The sequence below is a fragment of the Papio anubis genome, chromosome 1 (assembly GCF_008728515.1).
Source record: "Papio anubis isolate 15944 chromosome 1, Panubis1.0, whole genome shotgun sequence".
Classification (NCBI taxonomy): Eukaryota; Metazoa; Chordata; class Mammalia; order Primates; family Cercopithecidae; genus Papio; species Papio anubis.
In genome coordinates, this window is record NC_044976.1 from 178,297,733 (window position 1) to 178,306,791 (window position 9,059).

Consider the following 9,059-nt stretch of genomic DNA (forward strand, 5'->3'; position numbering starts at 1 on the left):
TCATAAATTTTTATTAGCTGAAATAGACATTGAGGGTCACTTTCACCCCATGTAAAAGGTAAAAAGAAAGGGAAAATTAATTTTTTTTTTTTTTTTTTTTTTTTTTTTTTTTGAGATGGAGTCTAGCTCTGTCACTCAGGCTGGAGTGCAATGGCACAATCTCGGCTCACTGCAACCTCCACCTCCCAGGCTCAAGCGATTCTCCTGCCTCAGCCTCCAAAGTAGCTGGGATTACAGGCACACGTCACCGTGCCCAGCTAATTTTTGTATTTTTAGTAGAGATGGGGTTTCACCATGTTGACTAGGCTGGTCTTGAACTCCTGACCTCAGGTGATCCACCCGCCTTGGCCTCCCAAAGCGCTGGGATTACAGGCGTGAGCCACGGTGCCCAGCTAGATTGATTAATTTTTAGATACACAGGTTTTCCTTTAGATTTACAAATAACATCACCTTACAGACAAAATATTTTAAAAGCACCGAAATAATTGAAAGACACCCAGTTACAAAACAGACCAACGACCTCTGTAGAACCGAGTGCCCTAAAACAAGGCTTCTTCTGTCCATATTCCTGCCGCGGTACCTCTGCCGCACTCCCTCTCCACCTCAGCCCAGTGTCACTAATACAACATGTGAAAACCCCAATGTGAAAACGTTCTGTGCAGGTGCCTCTTGTACGATTCCAGATACGGAGGCCCGGGGAGCCCACAGAGGTACAGCAAGTCATCTGCCTCAAGGTGGCGCTACTTGACCACATTGATGATCCAACCACAAGCAACATGGGACACAGCATTCACTTTAACATTTCTGTTTTCCTTTATCATTTCTGTTTCTCAAGTGTGTAAGAGTAATAAATTATCTATGTTTACATCTCTTATTTGTCTCTGAAACAGTTCGCTAGAATCCACACCACATGAAACACAAATTGAGTAGCGTATGACCCACCTGAATTACAAAGCATTCTAAAACTCCCATGTTTTTCAGCCTAGCAATTAGCTGCTGCTCTGCAAGACACACCATCTTGACCTTTCTGCTAGACTGTATGGGCCCCCTGAAGTCATAGTAGCTGTCTCTTACTCATCCCCACATTCCCTTGGCATAGTTGATGTTCAACAAATATCTCTTGGTTGCGTAACATTGAACGAGCCAAGTCACCTAAGAAATCCTTAACGGCTGGGTGCGGTGGCTCATGCCTGTAATCCCAGCAATTTGGGAGGCTGAGGCGGGTGGATCACCTGAGGTCAGGAGTTCGAGACAAACCTGGCTAACACAGTGAAACCCCGTCTCTACTGAAAATACAAAAAATTAGCCAGGCATTGTGGCGGGCGCCTGTAGTCCCAGCTACTCGGGAGGCTGAGGCAGGAGAATGGCGTGAACCCGGGAGGTGGAGCTTGCAGTGAGCCGAGATCGCACCACTGCACTCCAGCCTGGGCGACAGAGCAAGACTCCGTCTCAAAAAAACAAAGAAATCCTTAACTTATGCACAGGTTCTTAGGGTCCCTGAATAGGACAACACATCAGAAGTACAAATTGAGAACTATACAAAGAACAAAATAATTCTTGGGTTCAAATACCCTAGAGCCAATCAAGTTTAGTCACAAAGAATTTCAGTTCACTTCAGTGTGGACAGTTAAGAAGGGAATTGAATCTATCAGCCTCAGGTGGAAATCAGAGCCACCATGAGGAGCATGTGCAGCCCCTATAGTGTTTACCTCTGCCAGAAGTCACCAGATAAAGTGGCTGAGGGACAGAATTCCAGCTCACATCTGGGTAACAGTGGTACCATGGGAGTTTATATGAACTGCTCATTATTCTGTGGCATCACCTTCTAAGAGCAGAGATGTGACCCAATACCCCTTATTTTCCTTAAAGATAACCATTAAATTATATCCATGAATTTATATCACCTTCCTTGACTTTATACCTAGATTTTTCTAATTCTGTCAACCCTTAGGGTAATGAATAACTTAAATGGCCAATGCCTCTGAATAACATCATGCTTCCTTTTGTTTCTCCAAAAATTTAATCAAGATGCCGGGGCAACTAAGATTTTCATCAATTTGCTAAGTTAAAGATCAGTGTATTCATTAGCCAATGATTCTATATTTTATTCATTTTAGTTTTTATTCATTTGTTTTCAAATAATTTGTTCATATTGTTCAATATTTAAAAGGTAAGAAATATGTACTGTGGTAATTTTCCATTCCACCCTAGTTCCTCTTTTGACAACCAAATACTATCACTTAATTCTTAGGCAGCCTTCTAGATATAGATATAGTGTATGTATTTACAGGCAAATACCTATATAAGATTTCTCCCCTTTGTGTACATAAATACTAACATACATAGTGTTCTGTGCCTTGCTTTTTTCATTAACAGTGTATTTTGCTGGTAATTTTCCTATCAATACATAAAGAACTTCCTTATTCTGTCAGAGGCATTTGAACCAGAGCAACTCCGTCTTGAATAGGAGCTGGGTAAAATAAGGCTGAGACCTACTGGACTGCATTCCCAGATGGTTAAGGCATTCTAAGTCACAGGATGAGATAGGAGGTCAACAGAAGATACCAGTCATAAAGACGTTGCTGATAAAACAGTTTGCAGTAAAGAAGCTGGCCAAAACCCACCAAATCCAAGATGGTGATGAAAATGACCTCTCCCTCTGGTCATCCTCACTGCTACACTCCCACCAGCGCTTTGACAGTTTACAAATGCCATGGCAACATCAGGAAGTTATCCTATATGGTCAAAAAAGGGGAGGCATGAATAATCCACCCCTTGTTTAGCATATCATCAAGAAATAACCATTAAAATGGGCAACCAGCAGCCCTCGGGGCTGCTCTGCCTATGGAGTAGCCATTCTTTTTTCCTTTACTTTCTTAATAAACTTGTTTTCACTTTACAGACTCGTCCTGAATTCTTTCTTGCGTGAGATACAAGAACGCTCGCTTGGGGTCTGGATCAGGACCACTTTCCAATAACAATTTTATTTTTATGACTGCATAATAACTCTATTCTGTAAATAAATGTACCATAATTTACTTAACCATTTCCCTGTTGATTTAGGTGGTTTCTGATCTTTTGCAATTACAGACAGTGCTACAGTGAATAGCATTATACACAAGCCATTTTACATATGTTCAAGCCTATTTTAGATCAATTCCTAAAGGTGAAAGTTAAGGTCAATTGGAGGGCATTTAAGGGAGATATTGCTAAATTGCCTTTCTTAAAGGTTTTATCAATTATACTTTCTCTAGCAATGTAGAAGAACGCATGTTTTCCTGCCCCTTTACCTGTTCTATGTGTTTGTCATAAAACATTTTTTAATCTTTTCAAGTCTGATGTTTTAAAAATGGTATCATATATTTGCATTTCTCTTAATGTAAATGAGATTCACATCTTTTCACGTCTAAAAGCCAGTTATATTTTCTTTTCTATATTTTTGTATTTCTATATTTTCTTTGCCCTTTTGATGGTCTTTTTCTTACTGATTTGTAGGAGCTCTTTTCTACAGGAATGTCAAATATTTCTTGCATTTTGAGTTTCACTTTATAATAGCTTTTGCTATAAATAAAAAGGTTATTTTTATTTTTATCAATTAAGTTTATTAATCTTTTCTTATGGAATTTAGAGTTCAAGTCATACTTAGAAAGATTTTCCCGGCTCCAAAATTTAAAAATAGAATTTTCATGAAGTGTTCTTGGATGTTTTTATGATTTTAAATTTTAGGGTTTTTATTTTAAAATATTCATATTTTTCTTCTCAACAATTGCTGCTCCAAATGTAAACTAGAAGAGATTAGTTGGTCCCCATGCGGAAGTCTTATCCTAATATATTGACTTGGTTGGTTTTCTCAGGACTTGAGTGTGTTTTCTTAAGACAAACTACCCAAAGTATTTCGCATGTGAAAGCACAGTTTCACTGTCATTCAGTCAAGTATTTACATGCTAAGGCTGCTTAAAATATTTAAAATACAATCCTTATCCTGCGGGATCTAGGTTCTAGGTAAGAGACACAAGCAACAACTAAAATTCAATAGTAAACAAGCTATAATAGAGAAAAGAGTAAATTCATATACAATAACAGATGGGGAGCAATTACTTCTGCAAGAGAGATGTCAAGGAAAAGGTGTGAAAATGGAAGCATTTCAATGGGCCTTGAAGGCTAAGAGTTTACCAAATAGAAAACAGTAAGGGAATAGCAAGTCAAAGAAACAGCATGATTTCAGAATTCACACAATTAGTGAACATTCCAGAATCCTGTTCATTATTAGTATTAAATCAAGTTAATTAACTGATACCATGTTACCACTAAGCTTGAAGACTGGTTCCAAATTTTCTGGGCCCTCAGATCAAAAGTGTTTATTCTAACGAGAGGGAAACCATCTGCTGCTGAGATACAGCCACTTATGAGTTTCATGTTATAGCTGTTGTTGGGCCACGAAGTACACAGGCAGCGTATATCCTGATTGATAGTGACTCTCTGTGGTGCTGTATTGAGTAGGACATGTTTGAGCTCAGCAGGAAGATGGGCCATGAGAATTAGTGATGTCTGCCATGGGTTTTAGACATGTAGAATCACAACACTTATTTTATTCCTGCTCTAAATGATATATAATACCTGTATTATTTGGCCCTGGCCTTTATCTACAGCCCCATCCCCAACTAAAAGTAGGACCGCCTCATAGCACAAGTCCAGGGGACACCATTCATGCCACACAGTTGTGCTGTAAGGAGTGCCGTTCATATGAAATCAGTATAAACCAGGCTTCTGGGAGCCGTACTAATATTGTTTAATACTGCCTAAAGCTCTGCTTAACTTTTACATGCCAGCCACTGAAAACTCATGCTTACATTTCTCTGCAGGTCTGCTCCATTCTTGCTTTTATCACCAATAATCAGCCTCCTCTGCTTGACCAGTAACATGACAAAACACTCCACCAGAAGCCCCCCAAGTTTTCCATCATAAAGTTCAGGCACCAAGACCAAAACTGACTTTTCTTTCTCAGTTCCACTTCCGAAGTCCCAGGGAAGGATTCTGATTGGTCCAGCTTGAGTCTAGACTCAACCTCTGGATCAGTCAACTGAGACGAAGGCTGGATCACATTTTACTAATATAGCGACTTTCTTTGTAACTCTGCAGATGGAGTGTAAGGACAAAAAGGTCTCAGAAATGAGATTCTTATTACACAAAATAATAAATGTGTGTTTCATATATAAGTTCTGCTAGGTTAGGGTCCATGGATTATTCATCTTTGGTCACTTTATGAAACCTTGTGCATAATTAGGGTCCCTTATATTTATTGAAGTATTAAGGCACCTTTTGGTGAATAAATGAATATAGGTATTATTACCCCCATTTTAATGAGGTTAACTTGGAGAAGTATATTGCCTAGAAAAAAGTACATGTTACGGTGATCAATTAGAATTTAGGTGTCTGATTATTAACAAGACTTTTTTCACTTCAAGAAGGACTGCAAATAAAGTCTTATAAGAAGTGTGGGCAATGTGGCATAAAAAAAAGTTTTTACTTTGGAAAAACAGATCCAGCAAGCTATGTGGCCTCTGTCCAGTAACTTAACCTTTCTGAGCCTGTTTCTTCATCTGTAAAGTAAATATATCATCTACAACATGAAATTGTTATGAGACATAAATCAATAAGGCATGCCATATGTCTGGCTTATCTAGTAGGCTTTCAAGTAAGTTATATTTCCTTTGTGTACTAATTGATGGATTGATCTGGGTTTTACCTGGATTCATTTCTCAAATTTTCATCTATCTTATGTGTCTGCATGTTATTCTATTTGAACTTACCTTTTTTTGTTTTGTTTTGTTTTTATTTTTTAGAGCGTAGACTCTGGGAGGCCAGAAACTATGTCTATAGAGATTACTCTTTTTAAAGAATACCAAGCGAAAGGCTGGCTATGCCTGGGAATTGTAAACATGTTATTTGATGATAACAAAATCTAGATTACTGTTAAATGCCTAACTGGTCTCCTGACTGGTGATCTTCAACCAATTCTCTACACAGCAAGATATTTTTAATCAAAAAATTTAAAATCAAAATTATATTTTTCTACTTCTTAAAAGACTTTAAAGGCTTCCTATTGCTTTTAGTATCAAATCCAAACTCTTCAATATGGCCACACAATTTTGTCTCCTATCCTTCCTATTCACCACACTGTTCATGCCAGCCAGAGGTAAGATTCAGTTTACTTTCTCAGAGAAACTGTTCCTCACCCCATCTATCCAAATTAGATCCTCCTCAACCAGGCACAGTGGCTCATGCCTATAATCCCAGCACTTCGGGAGGCTGAGGCAGGAGGATCACTTGAGCCCATTAGTTTGAGACCAGCCTAGGCAACATAGGGAGACCCCATCTCAAAAAAAAAAAAAAATTAGCTAGATGTAGTAGTGCACAGCTGTGCTCCCAGCTACTTGGGAGGCTGAGGCAGGAGGATCACCTGAGTCTTGGAGATCGAGGCTGCAGTGGGCCATGGTCATGCCACTGCACTCCAGCCTTGGTGACAAAGTGAGACTCTGTCTCAAAAAATGTATATAATAAATAAATAAATAAGGCTGGGTGCGGTGGCTCACGCCTGTAACCCCAGCACTTTGGGAAGCCGAGGCAGGCGGATCACGAGGTCAGGAGATCGAGACCATCCTGGCTAACACGGTGAAAACCCGTCTCTACTAAAAATACAAAAAAATTAGCCGGGCATGGTGGCTGGCGCCTGTAGTCCCAGCTACTCGGGATGCTGAGGCAGGAGAATGGCGTGAACCCGGGAGGCGGAGCTTGCAGTGAGCTGAGATCTGGCCACTGCACTCCAGCCTGGGTGACAGAGTGAGACTCCATCTCAAAAACAAAAAACAAAAGCAATAAATAAATAAGGCTCCCCTCATACCCTTGAGTAGATATTGCCCTTTTCCCATGTAGTGTTTGGCATTACTGTAATTTATGTTTATTATTTGTATTTTACAAATATGATTGATTATCTGTGTTACCACTACATGGCCCACTCCATGCAGACAGTGTGTGTGTTTCTGCTCACCTCAGATCTCCCATGTCTAGCACCCAGTACAAATTACTTGTCTGTTACTAGACAAGGCAACTATGTCCAGTTGCCCAATAGATAGCAGGTATGCAGAAAATATTTGTTGAATTCCTAAATGCTGAACAATAAAACGGACCAAGAATGTATTTGCTACCAATTACTACATAACAAATTACAACATAGTAGCTTAGAACAACAATGATTATTAAGACCCCTCATGTAAAATACATATACAAAAGAGGCAGGGCACCCTTCCGTGGAGGCTTCTCTACCCTCCCTAGAAGGCTTAGTTTCCAAATTCAGAAATCTTAGACAGTGAAGGTCATAAGAGGTGACCTGCCATACAGATATAGTTAATTTACATGTTATTGCCCCTAACAACGTGTTTCTGCCCCATTCGAATGGCTAGAAGGTCAATTTAGTTTTCCTACTATATCATTTATCTACTGCTACATTAAAAATTACCATCAAACTTAGAGGCTTAAAACAACGTACGTTTATTTATTATCCACAGTTGCTGGGGGTCGGGACTTTGAGCACAGCTAAGCTGGGTCCTCTGGCTGAGGGTGTCCCCCAGGCTACAATCAAGATGTGGGGCTGGAAGCTGTACTCATCTCAAGGTTCAACAAAAGCAGTGCCAGTTTTGCACACGTTGCTGGACTAAGGACCTCAGTGTATCCTGCCTGGCTCAGCCCAAGCACACCTGTCTTCAGGATGCTGAGAGAACAAAAGAACTGTGGAACTTCTATCCTGAGCTCCAGCCTGTCCCAAGTGAAGCCCCTGGTGTTGGCCCTGAGCCCTTTGCTCAGCAATGGTGCATCTATTGTCGATAGTGAACAGTACCAGGGATGGAGTAACAGGAGACAGGAGAGCATCTCAGCACAAACAAAATTTGCGACGTGATACTGTGAAGTATTCATGGATGAGTCCCCCGCCCACCCTCCCTTTTATTTTGTGACTTCCTCCACCTGCCCCCATTCCTGTGGAGAAACAAGAGGCTGCCGTTTGTCCTACAGAATTGCCGTGGTGGAGCCAGAAAACAGAAATGACAAATAGTTGGCAATGGTCCACATGTCCCAGTGAAAGACAGGATGAAGAATGTTTGCTGACCAGTCTCCACTCTCCACCAGCCTCTCCTCTTCCAGCCACACTCTGCTCCTGCCCTCCCCTCCACCCCCCAGAAGATAAAGAAGGGAGAGAGACCAGCTGAAGGAGAAACAAGAGTTATACGCTGGACAGGGATGCTGGAGTCCAGAGGAGGGAAGCTCACCTCTCCCAGAAATAGCTAGCTTCAAACGGAGACGTGACAGACCCCTGAGAAAAGTCTGGGGATTTCAGAGTAGGGAAACTTGAGTAGGTTTAACCCTGAAGTGCCTAAGAATGCCTGGAACTGAATGAGATGATATTTTCTGCCAGAAGAAACAGAACTAAAAATAGAGAGTCTGGAAAAAAAATAAAGACTTTTGTTTTGAGTATTCGTATTAGTGAGAATATGCATATTTGCCACAGAAGTGCAATTTTCTGAAGTGGATGTTTTTGCTTTTGTTCTGCATCCCTCTTATCACGAAGACACGTTTTCTAAGCCTAGAAATCACATGTGTACTAACTGGTACAGTCTTAAAAAGAAAAAAAAAAAAAGGAGATTTATGGTTCAGCTCCAGCCCTCTGGAGATTTTCATCCGGAATGTCAGCTTAGATACTGAATGGGAAAGTAGACGGCACTAGATTTCCCCTCTACCCTTGCCAAAAAGATATGTTTCCCAGGCCCCTGTGCCCAGGCCTGCCAGACCCAATTAGGGAAAAAGAACCACATGACACTGAGGCTCATTTCACAGCCCTTTTTACTTCCCCGTTCTGAATGTGACTCAGGAGACACCCAGGAACTGGATGAGGATGAGAGGGCTCCATTTATCATTTAACAAGTGCCGCCTGGTGGCCTGCTATGGAGCATGCAAGAAGAGAGACTAGGAATAAGATTCATGCAAAAGAGACACTATGAATTCCCAAG